Source organism: Bombina bombina, chromosome 3, assembly GCF_027579735.1.
Source record: "Bombina bombina isolate aBomBom1 chromosome 3, aBomBom1.pri, whole genome shotgun sequence".
Lineage (NCBI taxonomy): Eukaryota > Metazoa > Chordata > Amphibia > Anura > Bombinatoridae > Bombina > Bombina bombina.
This window is the reverse complement of record NC_069501.1, coordinates 649,701,171-649,719,414: the sequence shown is the minus strand read 5'-3', so window position 1 is coordinate 649,719,414 and position 18,244 is coordinate 649,701,171. Positions and strand designations below refer to the sequence as shown.

Sequence of the window (18,244 nt, the reverse complement as noted above, 5' to 3'; positions counted from 1 at the left end):
AATAATTTTTATGTGTTAAAGTTGCAAAGTTGCCAAATTCTGCTGCATCGAGATGTATTTTTTAGTGCTTTTGCAAAGCTGCAGGTAAGACCTGGGGCCGAGGTATTTGCTGGCAGCCCAACTTTTCTTATGGGCTGTACCTACAGGTCCTATTACCTGTTCTGGTGTTGGAGGTCATAAGCTGAAAATCAGTCTAAATTGGAAATCCATAGTTGAGGTTGGTGAAAACTAGGTGTATAGATCCTGGGTGAGGAATTAAGCATATGTATACACCGCTTAAATATCGTAAACGGCTTTAATGCACCTCACCTACTATAACCAAAGTTCCCACAGAGAGTATACAAATGAGCAAATCTACGCGTTTCAGCCCGGTAGGCCTTTATCAAGATCCGCGTGCCGGTATGTTGCCTCCTCACCGGTCTTACGATTGTGCCATAGACCTGCAACCTGGAGCCATTCCTCCTCGGGCCGGGTTTTCCCTCTGTCTGTTGCGGAGAATTGTGCTATGGAGGAGTATGTTGCCGATGCTCTGTCGTGGGGGATCATCCACAAATCCTGCTCTCCTGCAGGGGCTGGCTTCTTCTTTGTGAAGAAAAAGGGTGGCGAGTTAAGACCATGCATCGATTATAGGGGTCTTAATAATCTTACCATTAGGAATGCTTACCCTATTTCGCTCATTACGGAACTCTTTGACCACCTCAAGGGAGCTACTGTCTTTACTAAACTTGATTTGAGAGGAGTGTACAATCTCATTAGGATCAAGGAGGGCCATGAATGGAAAATAGCATTTAACACCAGGAGCGGGCATTAGGAGTATCTTGTAATGCCCTTTGGCCTATGTAATGCTCCTGCTATTTTCAAGGAATTTAATAATGATGTCCTACGAGATATGTTGCAACAGTGTGTTGTGGTGTACTTGGGCGACATCCTCATACACTCACCCACACTTGAGGCTCATCGTTATGATGTTACACGGGTTCTTCAGAGACTACGTGAGAACGGCCTGTTTTGTAAACTCGAGAAATGTGAGTTCCATCAGACTCAAGTAACTTTCCTAGGTTATGTTATCTCCATTGCAGGGTTTTCCATGGATCCTGACAAGTTATCTGCAGTTCTGCAGTGGCCTCGCCCAATTGGTCTTCTGTCTATTCAACGTTTTTTGGGGTTCGTCAATTACTATAGAAAGTTTAATAAAAAACTTTTCTTCCTTGGTCAAACCTATCACAGACATGACCCGTAAAGAGAATGATACACTCCATTGGTCACCTACGGCCATTAAGGCCTTTGATAGTCTTAAGACTGCCTTTGCTGCCACTCCAGTTCTGGCTCATCCTAACCCTGTACTGCCTTTCGTTCTTGAGGTCGATGTGTCGGAGACTGGAGTAGGTGCCCTCTTGTCTCAACGTCATACGTCTGACGGTTCCTTGCATCCGTGTGGTTTCTTCTCTAAGAAATTGTCTCCAGTGGAGTGCAATTATGAAATAGGCCACAATTTTGGCACTCAAGGAATGGAGGCATCTTCTCGAGGGTACTAGCATACCAATGCTCATTCTTACTGACCACAAGAATTTAACTTATCTATCTGAAGCAAAACGTTTGTCACCCCGTCAGGCCAGATGGGCGCTATTTTTGTCTCAATTTAATTATGTGGTCTCCTACCTGCCTGGTAGTAAGAATGTTAGGGCTGATGCCCTCTCTCAACAATTTTCACTTTTGTCCAAGGAGGAGTCTGTACCTACTCCAGTTATACCTCCTGACCATATTTTGGCTACCATACGTACTAATTTATTCTTATGGTGGTTGACAGTTTTTCTAAAATGTCACATTGCATTCCCTTGAAGAAGTCTCCTACCTGCCTGGTAGTAAGAATGTTAGGGCTGATGCCCTCTCTCAACAATTTTCACTTTTGTCCAAGGAGGAGTCTGTACCTACTCCAGTTATACCTCCTGACCATATTTTGGCTACCATACGTACTAATTTATCCTTATGGTGGTTGACAGTTTTTCTAAAATGTCACATTGCATTCCCTTGAAGAAGTTGCCTACTGCTCAGGAGCTTGCTTCAATTTTTACCCGGGAGGTCTTCCGTTTACATGGGTTACCCAAGGAGATAGTGTCGGACCGGGGTAGCCAGTTTGTCTCCAGATTTTGGCGTTCCTTTTGTGCTCAAATGGGGATCCAGCTTTCCTTCTCCTCTGCATATCACCCTCAATCCAATGGGGCTGCGGAATGGTCTAATCAAGCTCTGGAACAGTTCCTCCATTTCTATGTCTCAGATCGCCACAATAATTGGTCTGAACTGTTACCTTGGGCAGAGTTTGCTCGTAATAGTGCTATTAATGCTTCCTCCACGTTATCCCTGTTCATGGTGAATTATGGGATTCAACCATCCTTGTTGCCCGATTCATTCATGTCTCAGGGTATTCTGGCTTTGGAGGAGCATCTCCAGCTACTCCGTTTCACGTGGGTGCAGATTCAGGATTGCCTTCATCATTCTATGCAGCACCAAAAGTTCCAGGCTGATCGTAGGCGTCTGCCAGCACCTTCCTACCAGGTTGGTGAGAGAGTTTGGCTGTCCTCCCACAACTTGAATCTTCGTGTGCCTTCCAATAAACTGACTCCCCGTTATGTTGGTCCTTTTTGAATACTCTGACGGGTTAATACTGTGGCCTACGCTCTTGACCTTCCTCCTGCAATGCACATCTCTAATGTTTTTCATGTCTCCCTCTTAAAACCATTGGTTTGTAATCGGTATACCACTGTGTTGCCTCATCCCCGTCCTATCTTTGTTGACAACCATGAGGAGTATGAGGTCAGCAGCATTATTGACACTCGTATGTCCAGGGGCCGCATACAGTATTTGGTTCACTGGAGGGGCTATGGTCCAGAGGAGCATTCATTGAATCACTCCTCTGATGTTCATGCTCCTGCCCTCCTCCGTGCCTTCCATGCCCATTTCCCCAATAAGCCTTTTGTCCTCCCACGGGGGAGGGGTCGTTGAGGGGAGGGTACTGTCAGGGTTCCCTATTTTGTTTGCCATGTGCTGCTGGCAGCCATTTTACTCACCTCTCTTGCTGACTCTGGTGCATACTGTGTGATGCTGCTCATTTCCTGCACTTCCTTTTATGGCCAGACTGGTGTACATCATCCGTGTGAGACAGGATGCAGTCTCAGAATTGTGATATCATCACTTATTATTTAAAGGGCCTCTGTTCAGTATGCGTTGTCTCAGACCTGTTTGTGAGAGCTCCTGTGTATTACCTGGCTGTCCGACGTCCCTCCTGGTTCCTGATCCCTGGCTTGTTCCTGACTCTGCTGTTCTCCTTGTTCCTGATTCCGGCTAGTCTGACTACTCGCTTTGGCTCCTGACTCGGCTCATCTGACTACCAGCTCTGGTTTTGATTCCTGGCTTGTTATTTGACTTGTGGACTTTTAATTATTTTTGCTTCTCGTCTCAGTCTGATTCCTGGAACCCTGACACTCACTTAGTTTAACGTATAGTCAAGCAGAAAATAGGAAACATATAAACAAAGCAGGGTCTCTCTCTCTACCCATCTCTTTCTCTCCCCGTCTCTCTCTCTCTCTCCCCATCTGTCTCTCCATCTCTCTCTCTCCCCATCTGACTCTCCGTCTCTCTCTCCCCGTCTGTCTCTCCCTCTCTCTCCAGTTCTCTCTCTGTCTCTCTCTCTCTCCAGCTCTCTCTCTGTCTCTCTTTCTCCATCTCTCTCTCTCCAGCTCTCTCTCCCTCTCCATCTCTCTTTCTCTCACCATCTCTCTCTCTCACTGTCTCTCTCTCTTACCGTCTCTCTCTCTTACCGTCTCTCTCTCTTACCGTCTCTCTCTCTTACCGTCTCTCTCTCTCACCGTCTCTCCCTCTCCGTCTCTCCCTCTCCATCTCTCCCTCTCCGTCTCTCCCTCTCTCCCTCTCCGTCACTCTCTCTCCATCTCTCTCTCCCTCTCTGTCTCTCTATCTCTCTCTCTCTCACTGTCTCTCTCTCACCGTCTCTCCCTCACCGTCTCTCCCTCACCGTCTCTCTCCCCCTCTCTCTCCCCCTCTCTCCCTCCCCCCCCTCTCTCTCTCTCCCCCTCTCTTTCTTTCTCTCCCCCTCTCTTTCTTTCTCTCCCCCTCTCTTTCTTTCTCTCCCCCTCTCTTTCTTTCTCTCCCCCTCTCTTTCTTTCTCTCCCCCTCTCTCTCCCTCTCTCTATATCCCCCCTCTCTCTCTCTCTCTCTCGTCTCTCTCTATCTCTCACTCTCCCCCTCTCTCTCTCTCCCCCTCTCTCTCTCTCCCCCTCTCTCTCTCCCCCTCTCTTTCTTTCTCTCCCCCTCTCTCTCTTTCTCTCCCCCTCTCTCTCTTTCTCTCTCCCTTTCTCTCTCTCCGTCTTTCTCTCTCTGTCTCTCTCTCTCCGTCTCTCTCTCTCCATCTCTCTCTCTCCCTGTCTCTCTCTCTCTCTGTCTCCCCCTCTCTACATCTCCCCCTCTCTCTCCCCCTCTCTCTCTCCCTCTCTATATTCTAATAAAAAAAATCCTTAATGTTGGAGGGAGGCTATAACTCTGTTTGTTACTGTGTGCACTGTGCTGTGCTGTAATATGGGAAGAAGAAATACACCAGCACTATTTACTGTTTGTACCATGAAAAAAACAAAAAAAAAAAATATGGAAAAAAAGGCATAAAACTTGAGGTGGTGGGGGGCAGCAGAATTTTGAGTGTCTATGGCAGCACAAAGCCTAACTACATATCTATCTAATCTTCAGACAGACCCACCAGCTGCCAACTGCCTGGGTGCAAAAATGCAGTTTTATATCCAATCAAATGAATGCACTTGCAGGACTTTCTCATATCAAGTTACTTTATTAGAATGTTTTTGAGGATCCAATCCCCTTCATCAGCACAATGCTGATGAAGCGGATTGTATCCTCAAAAGCGTTCCAATAAAGTAACTTGATGATATGAGAAAGTCCTGCAAGTGCAATTATTTGGAGATATATATATATACACACATCTGCTCACTTTAACCCCTTATAACTTCTTTGTGCAGTTATATTTAATTAAACAAAAAAAAAGGTCTGACCTCTGGTTAATTTTAAACAGAGGGCAAATTGCTACCGCAAGCGTGTGGTAGCATTAACCAGCCGTAATGGCTGGTTATTTAATGTGTGCCCATAAACTGCCCGATTTACCCATTTATGGTCGCATGTTAAATTAGCGCTCCATTTCTAATCTGCCTATAATGTCTTACATATCTACAGAGACAGAAAGTCCTGTCTATGTAAAAGTGATGTGCATTGCTGCACATGCAATAAACATAAACAGCTTCTAGAGATTTGCATATAAAAATAGCGTATATAAAAGTACATGAAGTACATTACTGTAAATAACATTCCAAAGAGCAGTATAGAGAATGCATACCAACATTAAAAAAAATCCCTGGTAATGTATATAAGTACATAAAGCATTGTACTCCCATCAGGTATTGAACATAGCACAGATAGTTATACTAAACATAATGACATATGATGCTATTATTATTTATTATAATATATAATTGCACATATTATCGTAAATTGGGTACACTGTAGATCACATAAGTATGTGCTGAGATGTACAGCTGCCTAAAGGTCTTTGAAATAAAACACCTGCATAGAGGATGTTATCAAATCTGGACCATTAGGAATAAGTGATTACTCCTCTGTTAACATACAGCATATAGTACCTTACCAGCAGAAAGTTTAATAAGAGAATTAAACTCAATACTAGCCATAAAATATGCTGCCACAGCCTTGCTAGCTATTCTTAAACTCAGAGGTAAAATGAATAGGAGCCTCCTGGGCAACATACATAGTACATTATTCCTTAGGGAAAGTAGCAAGCTGCAGCTGATTTGCATGCACAATTTGAGGCATACAGCTCAAAAAGAGTAGATTGACCTGACATAGTGGAACAGACTTGCAAGCACATATAATGTATGTACAAGTATGGTTATCAGTAAATGATTCCTCTTATGTGTTAACATTGATATCAGTGGGGACAGATTCAGTGTGTTCCATAGTATGTAATGGTAGGATAGAGACACCAGACATACACAAACAATAACAAATGGTAGAGAACTCTCTACACTAAGTTCAATAACCCCTCTGACACCTTAATTGAAACTGCACTGTAATAGTGAAAATACACTTACATTCTCCCAGGCTCCAGACGTTTAGCCCAAGTAACCCCTTCGTTACAGCTCCTGTAAAAAAGTGTGTCATGAGGAGTACAATCTAAACCCCCTGGCTATGCTGTACCTGTGCTAGAGTACCTATAAATAGCCCCTGGGCTGTGTGTGTGCTGTGGTAAGTCACGTACATTAAGTAGCACCCCCTCCACCGACATACCTGGCATGTCAAACCCTTGTCAAGGCAGCTGCAGTAGTATTCAGAGAGCCCATCCAGTGCAGGTACGGTTACCGGCCAGGATATCTGTAGGTAGTTAATACCTGTGTCCCACAGGGAGAGACTAAGGAAGAGTACCTGCAATGCCTGTGGGTAATTATGGCTGATGTTCCATACGGAAATACTGTGCACATAACATGGTATTCCTATGTCCCAGTATCATTCAGCTGCTGTAAAGTTTTACTTCTGTCTTCTTTGTGAATTATAATTCCCAGGGATTATGGGTCTTACATTGGTCTGAGCTCCCAAATTTAAATCTATAAGAAAGTAACTAGAAACACCTTTATTCTCAACCAACTCCTACGAGGCCAAAAACAAAAATAAAAAGGGAGGTATTTTAAGCTCGAATATGGGTTCTTGACCTCCTCCTAGTGACATGAAATCTATCCCATATGTTATGGTGGACTGTGGAACATCATTTTACAAAAGAAATATCATTGACATGAAAGAGGAAATTAAACCCTTTTAAATGAGGAGACTTATCCCCCTCTATGTAGTAGGTGACTGCAAAAAGGATTGCAATCATATGTCTTCTAGCTGATATTTAGGGTGCTCTGAGTTCTAAAAAGGACCCTGGCACTCCAATGAGAGATTGTTGCCACACTTGTATAATTATCTGTTATTTGTAGAGCACCAATAGATTCCACAGTGCTGGTAGGCTCCTTGGTGCAGAGAAATGACTCTAAAATGTTCAAGTGATATGAAGCCATCCATGTAGATTTATCAGGTGGGCATTTGCTGACATAGGAAAGAAGGTGAGAGGATGTGGGATTTGGCTTATAAATCCACTGAAGCTGAACAAATGACCAAGAAAATAGAAGTACATTGAGAAGAGCAGTGGTAATAAGATGTGAGAAAGAAACAAGCAGGGGCAGTGCAAACAAAGTATACAGTAAATGACCAGTTATAGAGATACAATTTGCACCAAGAAAACATAATTTATGTAAGAAGTTACCTGATAAATTCATTTCTTTCATATTGGCAAGAGTCCATGAGCTAGTGACGTATGGGCTATACAATCCTAACAGGAGGGGCAAAGTTTCCCAAACCTCAAAATGCCTATAAATACACCCCTCACCACAACCACAATTCAGTTTAATGAATAGCCAAGTAGTGGGGTGATAAAGAAACAAAGGAATTTGGAAATAATTGTGCTTTATACAAAAAATCATAACCACCATAAAAAAGGGTGGGTCTTATGGACTCTTGCCAATATGAAATAAATGAATTTATCAGGTTGGTTCTTACATAAATTATGTTTACTTTCATGTAATTGGCAAGAGTCCATGAGCTAGTGACGTATGGGATAGTAATACCCAAGATGTGGAATTCCACAGAAGAGTCACTAGAGAGGGAGGGATAAAATAATAACAGCCATTTTCCGCTGAAACAAATTAATCCACAACCCAAAATATAAATTTATTCGCATAATGAAAAGAAAAAACTTAAACATAAGCAGAGGAATCAAACTGAAACAGATGCCTGAAAAACTTTTCTACCAAAAACTGCTTCCAAAGAAGCAAATACATCAAAACGGTAGAGTTTAGTAAATGTATGCAAAGAAGACCAAGTTGCTGCTTTGCAAATCTGATCAACTGAAGCTTTATTCTTAAAAGCCCACGAAGTGGAGACTGATCTAGTAGAATGAGCTGTAATTCTCTGAGGCGGGGCCTGACCCGACCCCAAATAAGCCTGATGAATCAAAAGCTTTAACCAAGATGCCAAGGAAATGGCAGAAGCCTTCTGACCTTCCCTAGAACCAGAAAAGATAACAAATAGACTAGAAGTCTTCCTGAAAACTTTAGTAGCTTCAACATAATATTTCAAAGCTCTTACAACATCCAAAGAATGTAAGGATCTCTCCAAATAATTATTAGGATTAGGACACAAAGAAGGGACAATTCACAACCTTAGGTAGAAATGTAAATGAAGTTTGCAAAACTGCCTTATCCTGATGGAAAGTCAGAAAAGAAGATTCACAAGAAAGAGCAGATAATTTTTAAACTCTTCTAGCAGAAGAGATGGCCAAAAGGAACAACACTTTCCAAGAAAGTAGTTTAATGTCCAAAGAATGCATAGGCTCAAACGGAGGAACCTGTAAGGCCTTCAAAACCAAATTAAGACTCCAAGGAGGAGAGATTGATTTAATGGCAGGCTTGATACGTACCAAAGCCTGTACAAAACAGTGAATATCAGGAAGCTTAGCAATCTTTCTGGGAAATAAAACAGAAAGAGCAGAGATTTGTCCCTTCAAGGAACTTGCAGACAAACCCTTATCCAAACCATCCTGAAGAAACTGTAAAATTCTAGGAATTCTAAAAGAATGCCAGGAGAATTTATGAGAAGAACACCATGAAATATAACCTTTATTACCTATTCCCCAGTTTGCATAACTAACACAGTTATATTAATATACTTTTTTACCTTTGTGATTACCTTGTATGTAAGCCTCTGCAGACTGCCCCTTATCTCAATTCTTTTTTTTTTAAATGTTATTTTTATTGAAAGTTTAGAAATTAACATTGATAAGCTTCAGTATAACAGTGGTTCATAAAAAAAAAACGTATCAACATTTAGGAACAAATGTTCATGTGATTCGCTGCTACTATATAAGCTTTGATTCAATGTCCTTATTGCAGCTTTTCCATGAGGTCTCTCAAACGTGTAAGAGAGAGAGTAGGGGAAAACAAAAAAATCTATACAACAAATAAACAAACATTATGGTAAATAATATGATAACTTACTTCTGCATATCTTCGTCTGGATCGGCACTGGCTCTTAATAAGTGTGTTAACTATGGTATTGTGAGGTCTGTTCACTATGAGGAAGATATCTAATTAGCACAGAGCTATATGTCTACAGGTTGTGTGAGAATTAGGTATAGGGGATATTCTCTTTGTTTGGTAACGGTTGGTATGGCCATTTAGTCCTAGGGAGAGGGGATGATGGATTGGGGGGAATGTGAGGTAGTTGCGGTGTGTAAGGACTCTTGCAAGATAAACTTGGCATCTAAAAGGGTGTCAATTCTATTACGGCATAGGTAGCCATATTGTTCTAATGTAAATTGTTCCTCTACCTCCTCAAGCCACATTGTTTTAGATAGGGTCAGGTGTTTTTTCCAGTGGCGGGCTATTAGTTTTCTTGCGCTATTAAGGCCTATTTGGAACACCAATAGTCTTAAGCGACATGGCAATTTAGGAAGGTCGTTTAGAAGTGCAATTTTTGGATTTAACGTTAGTTCAGGTGAGATGCTTTGTCTAAAATGCTGTTCTATCGCCCTCCATAATGGACGTACTCTAGCACATCGCCACCACGTGTGTATCAGGCTACAATGTCCCCCGCAACAGCGCCAGCATCTATCTGACAGATTTGGGTAAATGTTATTCTACTTCGATGGAGTTAAATTCCATCGTAGAATAATCTTATAATTAAGCTCTAATATGTTAGACGAGGTCGAGGATTTCTTGGCTAGTTTAAATATTTTGGCCCAGTTGTCTTCAGTTATATGATTTCCAAGTCTATATCCCATTTAGCTGTGTATGGGGGCAGGGTGTCCTTGGTGTTTTTGATTAGGAGTTTGCGGGAGAGCGACAATGTTCCTCTCGGTATGATCCCTCCATGGCATATCGTTTCAAATGTGGTAGGTGCTCTTAGCAGGTCAGCTTTGAAGGGGGAGGTATGTACAAAGTGGTGTAACTGTGCATATTTCAGCCAATTATTGTATTTGCCATGAGCTATACTGGTCAGTTTGTCTCTTTCTAAAAGCTTACCTGCCTCAGTAAAATTAAGTAACGGGATGGTATAGTCCCATTCAGTAAGCCTCTGGAATCCTTTGTCAAGGCCACCCACCATTTCCACATTTAGGACAATCGGGAACAGGGGAGACCTGCTAGTGGAGATATGTGGTCTGGTAGACGTTATATAGTACCAATTTTTAAATAAGTGTTTGTGGATATCTAGCTGTTTACATTGTGGTGGTCTTAAATCGTTTGGTACCCAGCACAACGCGTGTACTAGGGGCGCCCTGAGTATGTGTGAATCTAACGCGACCCATGCCTTACATTCCTGTTTCCCGTGCCAATCCAGTTTCTTTTGTAGTGTAACTGCTAAATAGTACTCCTCGGTTTTTGGTAGGCCTAGTCCCCCGTCAGCAGTTGATCTATACATTGTATTTCTATTCACTCTAGGTTTACACCTCCCCCATACGAATGAGTTGATACTGCTTTGGAATCAGTTTAAGTACCAGCGAGGCAGGTGCATAGGCAGTGTCTGTAGTATGTATGTAATCCTAGAGAGCGTGGTCATTTTTATGGCGTGAACTCGCCCCCACCATGATAACGGTTTGTTTGTCCATGTCTTGAGGTCACGCTGTGTGTTATTTAGTAAAGTAATGTAGTTTTTGGCGAAGAGTATTGTCTGTTTAGGAGCTAGGTAGATCCCTAGGTATTTGATGCAGTCTTTTCTTAATTTTAGTGGGCATATCTTTCATAGGGAGAGGAATTGGGAGTCCGGTAAAGTTACATTTAGGATTTCCGATTTCTGCTTGTTGAATAGGAAATTTGAATACTGTCCAAATCTATCTAGTTCTGTTAATATCTCTGGTATGGTCGTTAACGGTTAGGTGACTGAAAATAGTAAGTCATCGGCAAATGCCACCATTTTGTAGGACTGATTTCCAAATGACATACCCTTAATTCTCGGGTTTTTACGGACGTGGGAGGTGAGGACCTCCATCATCAATACAAACAAAATCGGTGATAGGGGGCAAACCTGGCGCGTGCCATTGTGTATGGGGAAAGTATCTGACAATGTGCCATTAACTTTAACTTTTGCATTTGGGCTTGAATATAGGCTAAAGATTCTATTGATTATTTTCGGGCCAAATCCAATATTCTTTAGGGTCTCTAGGAGGAATTGCCAGTCTGTCCTATCAAATGCCTTTTCGGCGTCTATGGCTATCAGCACTGATTCTATTTTATGGGTCTTAGCAAAGTCTATGAGAACCAAGGCCCTGAGTGTATTATCCCTGGCTTCTCGGCCAGGGACAAAACCCACCTGGTCAGTATGCACTATGTCGTTGAGAACAGAATTTATACGATTCGCTAATATTTTCCCTAATATCTTGAGGTCTGTGTTGAGCAGTGATATAGGTCGGTAACTACCCGGGTCTTCTTGCGGTTTGTCTGGTTTCAGGATTACGGATATGTGGGCTGCTAGCAAGTCTTTAGAGAGTTGGGTGCCTTCATCTAATAAGTTAAAAAGTTTTAATAGATGTGGAGCTAATGTGGGGCAATGTTCTTTGTAGTACTGATTGGTCAGTCTGTCAGGTCCTGGGCTCTTGCCTGTTGGGAGACTTTTAATAGCTTTCACAACTTCTGTCAGGGTTATGGATGTTTCCAAGTCAGTCATCTGTGTCTGCGTTAATTTGTTTAGGTCTGCTTCGGCTATGTATGTTATCATGTTTTGTGTGTGGTCTTGGTGGGTGTTTGTGGTTAGGTTGTATAAATGCTGATAACAGTTCCTAAAATGGGCGGCTATCGCTTTGCTGCCTATGATGCATTCTCCTTGCCTGGTTTTAAGCTTGTGAATATGTGTGAGGGTGTTTCTCTCTCTTAGGGTGTTAGCGAGGATTTTGCCTGGGCGGTTCCCTTTATAAAAATATTTTTTCCGCAGTTGCAGCGCTTTCCTTTGGGCGTCAGTGTATAGTAAAGTTCTGAGCTCTTTTCGGACGGTGGTTAGAGTTGTTAGTAGGGTTTTGTCAGAGGGGGATTGCTTATTTTGAGTCTCCAGGTCATTAAGTCTGCTAGTGAGCGTGTTTAATTGGGTGTTGTATTGTTTTTTAATATACGCTTTGTGTTTTATGCACTCCCCACGGATAACCGCTTTGTGTGCTTCCCATACATACAATGGGTGTGTTTCTAAATTTGAATTTAGATCAAAATACTCAACTAAAGCTTTCTCAAACTTTTGGGCTGGTGGTGGGTGGTGTAGGCGGTATGGGTCTAATCGCCATATGAACGGGTGAATTGGGGAGTCAGACCAATTTAATCCTAGTGAGACAATGGAGTGGTCTGACCATGCCGTTGGTGTTATGCCAGTGTCTGATAGCAGGGATAGGCTAGATTGGTCAAGGAACAGGTAGTCGATCCTTGAGTACATAGACCAAGGATATGAGAAGAAAGAGTATCCGCGTTGTGTAGGGAGTTGCACTACTAATATTAGTATTCTCCCATCTTTATCTGAAGTGGTATAGAGCAACTGAAAGGGAAGAGAGGTGTGGAAAAGGATGCCCACCCCGTTCTTTTTTTTTTCATGGGAATTAAAAAAACTGAGGGGGAATTTCTTGTTCGAGAATCTAGGTTCATTTGCCCGTGGGAAGTTGGTCTCCTGCACAAATATAATAGAGCCTTTTTGTTTAGCAAACCAATGTATCGCAACTGACCTTTTAGTGGGCGAATTTAAGCCTTTAGCGTTTTGGGAGATGATTGTTAGTGATCGAGGGATCATGTGTAGTGCTCATGGGGGTATCTGCTATTAGGTCTTCCAAACATGTCTTACCAAAAGGAGAAGTTGTCCGTGCCTGCCAAGATATATGAGTGTGGTGTTCTGTGGAGGGTCCTAGATGGCTGTGGAACGTGCTGAGAACATGACCTAAGGATAATGCAGGCCAGCGTGCCGATCCAGGTTTTGCAGAGAATCTAAAATATAACAACAAACATTGATAAAGATAGCATAACAAAATAAAGGTTACAACAATCAACATTCCTAACAATTGCAAAAGGGAATATAAAGGTGATTCCCTTTTCCTTACTTTAAGTTACTAAACTTGAAAAGGGGGGAGGAAGGTAGTAATCTAGGGTCACTACCGTTCCCCAAGTAGGGCTGGTGCTAGTGGGGTACCCCTCAGTTTATGAAAGGTCTGTCTATAGTAATATGTATTATACTGGGTACAATTTAGAAGGAAAGTGTGGTGTCCTCTTGTTTCTTGAATAATGCAAGAGAAGATTACTATAGTCCAGTGTCCAAGAGATAAGGTAAGCTTCTCGTTTGCATAGCTAAGTCACGCTGGGCATGTGAAGTTATTAGCTTTAGGCCTAGGTTGAAGAGAGTTAAAGTTTCTCATTTGTGATGCTAATCACACTGGGCATCAAAGTAGAGTTATTGGCCTTAGGCCCAGGTTAAAGAGAGTTAAATCTCAAGGAGGGTTTGTGGAGGGGGCCGGTGCCTGACGAGGAGCAGCAGGGTCAATTTTACGCTTCTTTGTAACAGTGTTCCATTTTTGTCTCTGCCGCTTTGGTGGACAAGGATCTGATGCTAAATCTCTTCCGTCGTGCTCCATAGCTTGGGGTATTTGTTTTGGTAGCGGAATGTTCAGCTGTGAACAGAAGGAGTCAAGATCTTCTAAGTCTTTGTAGGTGATTTCCTTATTGTCTTTGACTACTCTAATTGCGAAGGGGAAACCCCAACGATATGGGATTTGGTGGTCTTGTAGGTGAGTGGTTAGAAATTTGACATTCCGCCGCCTGGCGAGGGTAAGCGGGCTGAGATCTGCAAAGATTTGAATTGCGTCACCATTTTTATAGATTGGCGCCTTTTTCCTTGCTGCGTTTAGCAGCTTTTCTTTATCTTTGAAGTTGTGGCATCGTAGAATAATGTCCCTTGGTGGCGCTTTAGGTGAGGGTTTGGGTTTTAATGCCCTATGGACTCTGTCTAAGGAGATGTCTGCAGTCTCTTCGCTATCTAGGAGAAAGTTAAACAGGCCTTGCAAATATTGTTGGAACTCAGTGGTCAGGATTTTTTCAGATACCCCTCTAATTCGTAGATTTTGGTGTCGGCCCCGGTTGTCTAAGTCCTCTATTTGCATCTGCATTTGTCTTATCTCTTCTGTTTGATGTTGGAGCTGCATGGAGTGTAGGTTAATTGGTTCTGAGATTTCTTCCGCATGTTCCTCTAATTGAAGTACCCTGTTACCTAGGTCAGTGATTTCCTTTTTGACATCAGAGAGCCCCTCTTTTATAAGTAGGCTGACCTGAGTCATGAAAGATGCGAAATCCTCTTTAGTTGGCAGAAACTGTAAATCTGCTTTGGTTATGGGAATAAGAGGGTCTATTTGAATATTATCAACCTCCTCTTCCTGTGCGCTATCGTTGCTGTGTGGGGAGCTGGGTGTCATGTTTGTTTTAGCCTCCACAGTTTTAAAAAAAGAATTCAATTTTGTAGATGGTGTCACAGTAGCTTTGCTAGCTTTGTCCCCTTTAGGCAGGCGTTTGGACGCCATTACAGTTCAAAGTGTTCTTCTAGATATTCTTGTCAGTAGCTGGGGAGGTTGTTTTATGCGTTTCGGTATATTGCTGTGACTTTTAAGTTTACATATGTTGGAGGTTGATATCTCACCCTCTTGATCGCTTAATTAATTTAGCAAGTGTTTGGGTGTCAGAGCAGGCGAAACTGATGGGTTCGTTTATTATCTTACCGGGCCTTTGCACTTTAGACCCTTATTTCTACTGTGTGTATTATTGCCCTTAAGGTGTTGTAACAGAGCCAAAAGAAAAACAGCGGAAAGATCTCACCCCTCTGTTCTCTTAGTCTATTCGCCGGTCTGGATGTCCGTCCTGTTTAGAGGGGGCCTGTGCATGTAAGTCCGGTAGCTCCGTTCTGCTTTGTGGGCCTTTTATGCCCCAGTCGTTAGGGATGCTTGCGGTCGTTACCGCTCAGCGTAAAATTCGGGGCGCCTGTCTCGGTCTTATTTGAGGGGTATACTTATCTTCCTAGGAGGTCTTCCTTCTGCAGCGTGCGGGCTATTGAGTTAAGATGGCGCTCCTCCCTTCCACACTGTGCAGCTGCAGCCCGCGGCAGAGTCTCTGTGCGAGATCTATATTTTTTACATAAGGTGGGCAGTTTGGTTTGCACTGTGGCTTAAGGTGTGTGCGGGCACCATATTATGTCTTGCTGGATGCTGAGTACCCTTGTTTCTGAGCCCTTATGGGGAACTTCACTCGGAGCTTCACTAAGTTGCGGCCATGCTGGTCCCTGGCTCGGCTCCGCCCCCTGAAACCAATTTTAATCATCTCTTGTCTGTTAGAGACAGAGTAATGGACACTGAATCTATCTGGAAAACTAAAAAGGTGACCTTGTCTGAGGAATCACATAACTTTTTGGTAAATTGATCCTTCAACCATGTTTTTGAAGAAACAACACTAGTTGATTTGTGTGAGATTCTGCAGAATGTAAAGAATGAGCTAGTACCAAGATATCGTCCAAATAAGGAAACACTGCAATACCCCGTTCTCTGATTACAGAGAGTAGGGCATCGAGAACATTTGAAAGGATTCTTGGAGCTGTTGCTAGGCCAAATTGAAGAGCGACAAATTGGTAATGCTTGGCTAGAAAAGAGTATCTCAGAATAGATTTGAATAAAACCCCAGACCCTGTTCTTGAAACGGAACTGGTATGATTACCCCTGAAAGCGCCAGGTCTGAAAAACACTTCAGAAAAGCCTGAGCCTTTACTGGATTTGCTGGGATGCGTGAGAGAAAAAAATCTTCTCACAGGAGGTCTTACTCTGAATCCTATTCGGTACCCTTGAGAGACAATACTCTGAATCCATTGATTCTGGACAGAATCTGCCCAAATGTTTTGGAAGAATCTTAATCTGCCCCTTACCAGCTGAGCTGGAATGAGGGCCGCACCTTTATGCAGACTTTTTAAATGGTTTGGATTTACTCCAACTTGAAGGAGGTTTCCAATTGGAACAAGATTCTGTGGGGGAAGGATTAGGTTTCTGTTCCTTGTTTTGTCGAAAGGAACAAAAACGGTTAGAAGCTTTAGATTTACCCTTAGGTCTTTTATCCTGAGGCAAAAAAACTCCCTTCCCCCATTGACAGTTGAAATAATTGAATCCAACTGAGAACCAAATAACATATTACCTTGGAAGGAAAGAGATAGTAATATAGACTTAGATACCATGTCAGCATTCCAATATTTGAGCCACAAAGCTCTTCTAGCTAAAAACATAGATTTAACATCAATTTTGAGGATATAAAAAATGGCATCACAGATAAAATGATTAGCATGTTGAAGCAAGCGAACAATGCTAGACAAATCAGGATCCATTTCCTGTTGCACTAAACTTTCCATCCAAAAAGTTGATGCAGCTGCCATAGAAATGGCAGGTCTGAGAAGATAGCCAGAATATAAATAAGTTTTTCTTAGATAAGATTCAAGTTTCTTATCTAGAGGGTTTTTAAAAGAAGTACTATCTTCCATAGGAATAGTAGAACGTTTAGCAAGAGTAGAAATAGCCCCATCATATTTGGGGATCTTTTCCCAAAACTCCAATCTAACTGCTGGCAAAGGATACAATTTTTTTAAAACTTGAAGAAGGAATAAAAGAAGTACCAGGCCTATTCCATTCCTTAGAAATCATATGAGAAATAGTATCAGGAACTCGAAAAACCTCTGAAATAACCACAGGAGGTTTATAAACAGAATTTAAACGTTTACTAGTTTTAATATCAAGAGGACTAGTTTCCTCAATATCCAATGTAATCAACACCTCTTTTAACAAGGAACGAATATACTCCATTTTAAATAAATAAGTAGATTTGTCAATGTCAATATCGGAGGAAGGATCTTCTGAATCAGATAGATCCTCATCAGAGGAGGATAATTCAGTATGCTGTTGGTCATTTGAAATCTCATCAACTTTATGAGAAGTTTTAAAAGACCTTTTTACGTTTATTAGAAGGCGGGATGGCAGACAAAGCTTTCTGAATCGCAACAGCAATAAAATATTTTATATTCACAGGTATATCATGTACATTAGATGTTGAAGGAACAACAGGCATTGTACTATTACTGATGGACACATTCTCTGCATGTAAAAGCTTATCATGACAACTATTACATACCACAGCTGGAGATATAATCTCCACAAATTTACAACAGATACACTTAGCTTTGGTAGAACTGTTATCATGCAGCAGGGTTTCAACAGTGGTTTCCGAGACAGGATCAGATTGAGACATCTTGCAAATGTAAGAGAAAAAACAACATATAAAGCAAAATGATCAATTTCCTTATATGGCAGTTTCAGGAATGGGAAAAAATACAAACAGCATAGCCTTCTGACATAGAAAAAGGCAAGAGACATACAGGAATGGGGTTTTAAATAATGAAATTATTTGGCGCCAAGTATGACACACAACGCAATTGAAATGTTTTTGGTGTTAACAACAAGATGCAACCTTGTGCAAGGAATTTGGCATCAACTAAGATGCCGGAAATGACGAATTTGCGTCATTGGACGTACCTTCGCACCATAAAAATTATTGCACCAAGAATGACGCAATAAACTTTGTCATTTTGCGCCCTAGCGAGCCTAACTTTGCCAGCGAAATTTAATGAAAAAGTCAGGTAAGAAAAAATATTTTCCTAAACATATTTTTTCCCAAATATGAAACTGATAGTCTGCAAAAGGAAATATACATAAACCTGACTCATAGCTGAGAGTGTCTTAAGTAATAAAAACATACTTATCGAAAGACACCCATCCACATATAGCAGATAGCCAAACCAGTACTGAAACAGTTATCAGTAGAGGTAATGGAATATGAGAGTATATCATTGATCTGAATAAGGGAGGTAGGAGATGAATCTCTACGACCAATAACAGAGAACCTATGAAATAGATCTCCCGCGAGGAGAACATCAATAGGATTCAATAAGTGATACTCCCTTCACATCCCTCTGACATTCACTGTACTCTGAGAGGAATCGGGTTTCAAAATGCTGAGAAGCGCATATCAACATA

General features: G+C 41.9%; 1 protein-coding gene across 1 annotated transcript in view; it reads right to left on the bottom strand.

Annotated features, from left to right (window-relative positions):
• LOC128652466 (multidrug and toxin extrusion protein 2) overlaps nucleotides 1-18,244 on the bottom strand; it is a 450,289-nt gene that overhangs the window by 97,158 nt on the left and 334,887 nt on the right. The window lies entirely within an intron of this gene.